At 37.8% G+C, this 3,745-nt stretch overlaps 1 long non-coding RNA gene across 1 annotated transcript; it reads right to left on the bottom strand.

Annotated features, from left to right (window-relative positions):
* Window positions 1-374: 374 nt before the first annotated feature.
* LOC129411268 (uncharacterized) lies at window positions 375-3,245 on the bottom strand. Its single transcript, XR_008633229.1, has 3 exons — window positions 3,106-3,245; window positions 2,610-2,750; window positions 375-1,270 (listed from the first exon to the last, which is right to left on the bottom strand). It is a non-coding gene; the product is annotated as an uncharacterized LOC129411268 (long non-coding RNA).
* Window positions 3,246-3,745: the final 500 nt, after the last annotated feature.

The following is a 3,745-nucleotide window of genomic DNA, read 5'->3' as shown; positions in this document are numbered from 1 at the left end:
AACCCGACCTGCCCTCTTCTGTCTTCTTCTTGATAGCAAAGTCACCTAATTTCTCAATGGTGTGAACTCCCAACCCTAGTATAAATAAAAAAGCTTTATTGAAACTGGTTGGACAATATAAGGAAAGTGAAAGCAGTAACAGGAATATTGATAATGTAAAAAGGGCCAATTTTCATTACGAATGTTCATTTTGAATTATTTTTTAGAAGTTTTAACAATGTTTACACAATACAGCTGCATGTATGTGTTATACAGACTTTCGGGGGTTATAAAACACAATGGTAGTTGGATTTTGTGGAGTTACATTTTTGAGTGAAATTATGAATTAGATACAAAAATGAAAAAAGAGAAAGAAACAGCTCTTTCAAAGCTAATTCACTGATGATTTTTAATGCCTTGTCTTGACTTAGTTAAGTGTAAACAAACACATTTTTATTTAATATAATCATATATTTTTTTATTATAGTAACCAAATTAAGTTCTTACACTGTACATATTACAATTGCTAAAACACATTTTTTGAAACAGCATAAACACAACTTTATACAACAGACCATTGAGCAAAACAAGCCTCACTGAACTGCTGTTGTCAAAGCAACAAACATGAAAATCAGCCACAATATAAGTAATGTAAATGATCCAAAATAACAGTGAATGGTGATCGCTTATATTGCATTGTTCCCGTAGGAGATCTGACTTACAGATCTCCAGAATTTTGGAGAAGCCACACTGGATTATCTTCCCACTTGAGGCAAATGACAAAACTGCTCAACTCAAACAGAACCAGCTTGAAATTATTATTCCACTTAGGCGGAACAGGTGATAGGAGAAGACATACATTTTTGGATCACTCAAGACTCCAGTAAACATACTGTACACTTAATCCAAATATAACTCTGAGTGAGCTATTATAACATGCTATTATAAAAGCCACAAAAAGTCACATTTGCATAATTTATAAAAAAATTTATAAATAAAAAAAAAAAACATATTGTTTGCCAAAGCCTAATACAAAGTGCTGTTTGACTGACCAGAATAGACACTTTAGACATTTGAGAATCCCAGAGTCGTACAATGTTGACAGCACATCACTTAATTTGCATATTTATTGCATAAAAAAGAAAACATATGCCAATATTTACCCCAAAAACACACCTAATAGAACGCCAACAGCAATGAGTGCGATAGCCCCAATCACAAGCAGGATGATTTTCCAAGTGCATTTTTTCTCTGGGACCAGCCCTCTGGTTGTCTTTTCAAACATTTTGCTCTGTAGGGAAATAGTAAGTGGTAAAACAATAAGTCAGGTAATAAAATTTGAAAATTCCTTAAAGGTTGTATGGAGGATTTTTTTTTTTGTTTCAAATTGTCAATGATAGCATTATAGAGATGCAGTAGCCTTGTAATTATGATGACCAAAAAAAAGAGAATAAAAATTGATCAACTCTGGACGTGGTGGGGCCAGCTAAACATTTGCCAATAGATAACGACACTGCCTCGTTATCTGTTAGCTGACAGGCTGTCAATCAATCTCCCTACGTTTCTAGCATAACTGACTTGCCTGCGCGCCGCCGGTACGTGGTTTACGTACGCCTGTCACGCAGTCCACAGACGCAAGACGCACAGACGCTGTTTACTCCACCAACGCAACAGTTCTTAGCGGCTTTTTTGACCTATATCTTCCTCGCAGTTAGCACAAAGTTTGTTGCAATGGCGACAAGAATCCAGGAGCAGTTAGCCGCAAAAGAAAGTCCGTTTTTGAGATTGCTTGAAAGAAGAAGACAAGGGGAAAAGCAGCGAAGCCAAACTAAGGTGATTCTTGAAGATTCATTCCAGCGATGGCGCGAACTGAAGCAGACGCAAGGGTCTAAAGACTGACGCATTGGTCGCCAAATTTACTCCTGGACAGGTCAAACTTCTGCTTATTATGAAAACGTACTTTATTTCCAAGAGCTAGTCAAACGTTTTTCAGGACATGAAAGCGATATCCTATGTCTGAAAACGTAATTTTCAAGGCAAAGAAAGAGTCCGCTTGCTGCTGCGTGTTGTAGCTAGTTCATTCGCACTGAATCTCCGCGCAACTTCTTCTCTGCACCCCTTTCCTGCTCCTCTCCCCGCTGCCGATCTGCTCTTCCCCCCTGCTCCTCACTTCTCCGGGCACGGAATCTCCGTGCACCGCTCCCCTCTCCTCTCTCCTCTCCTCTCTCCCTGCTCCGCTCTTCTCCCTGCTCCTTACTTCTCGTCCGCGCACGAAATGTCCGCGCACCCGCTCCCCCCGCTCCTCACTTCTCCGCCTTGCCTAACCAACACTGTAGTTAGTTGTTTACAAGTCATGTGCAGCGCACCGGCTGTAAACAAACCTGTTTCTGGCGTAACGAGGAGGCAGGAGGAGGCGTTTCTACGTAGGGAGCTGTAGGGGAGGGGGGGTGGTTTCACGCATGCGCAACATTTGAAAAAGGACAAACAGTCGCTGGATTTCTCGTTCCTTGGAAAATCCTCTATACAACCTTTAATGTTGTAGACCTTTAATAATTTCAATCAATAGTAGTTGCAGTAGTAGTAGTATTCTCAGCAATAGTAGTTTCAGTAAAAATAGTTGTGCATCTTACATGCTCTCGTAATTCCTCAGCCTTCTGGTCCAGATCAGACAGGTTTTCTCGTCTCTCCTCTGCCTTCTTGTAATTATCCAACATAATCACTGTGACTTCCTGCACCTCCTCCTGTGTTTTCTGTAGACGACTCTTATTTGTCTGGATAAAAAATAAATAAATAAAACTATCAATCATATCAATCAGATGTGAACCATAAAAATCTTAAAAAATAAGCTGATTTAAAAGTACATAACATAGCTATTGTTCTCTTCTGTTGTGAGACATTTTCATATTCACAATCACAGACAAATGAATGCAGTAACCCGAGACTTGCATTTTAGCATCCATATGAAATATATGTTCTTAGATATACCTAAGTTTCAGAATGCAGTAGTTTTGTGATATTTTTTATTGTTCAAGAAGAGTAAAAATAAATCTAAAATAATAATAATAATAATATCAGCCTGCTGAGGTTACTTATCCTACTGGTACTCTTGCAGATGTCCTGACTTACCATATTGTGGCTTTGACTGTCCCACACAGAGATGCTCTCTTCAGATGCAAAGTTTCAAAAAGATATAACTGTTCTCAGTGTGTGAGGTAAGATAAAGTACCATGTCCTTTCACTTTTGCATTGACGTGCTTTGGGGAATTCCACTGACCGCTTCTCCCATTTACAAATCCAATTGCAGTTTTTAGAAATCAATAGGACCTGCCCTCTTCAGGCCACCTAGCAAGTTCTCAATGGTTTGGACAGCCACTAACTCTAGCGTAAAAACACCTTTATTCAGACTGGTTGGACAATATAAGGAAAGTGAAAGCAGTAATATTAATATCTAAAACGTAAAAAGGGCCGATTTTCATTACTAATATTAGTTTTGAATTATTTTTATTTGAAGTTTGAAAGCTTAATACAGAGTTTTTTGAGTCCTAGAACAAAATAGGATTTGCATTTTGCGAAGTTACACTTTTGAGTGGCACAATGATGAATTATATACAATAATAATAATAATAATAATAATAATAATAATAATAATAACTTTGACTGCTTGTTCACAAATCTTGTTTCCAAGGAAATCTGATGTTAAAAATAATTAGTTCAGTATAAACAGATGTTAATATTTCATTAGCTTCCATCTAAAGTTTGTATGACA

This window comes from Boleophthalmus pectinirostris, unplaced genomic scaffold (genome assembly GCF_026225935.1).
Source record: "Boleophthalmus pectinirostris isolate CB_2022bp ecotype Guang Dong unplaced genomic scaffold, ASM2622593v1 HiC_scaffold_4, whole genome shotgun sequence".
In the NCBI taxonomy this organism is placed as follows: domain Eukaryota; kingdom Metazoa; phylum Chordata; class Actinopteri; order Gobiiformes; family Gobiidae; genus Boleophthalmus; species Boleophthalmus pectinirostris.
The sequence above is the reverse complement of the archived record's forward strand: the minus strand, read 5'-3'. Positions and strand labels throughout refer to the sequence as shown.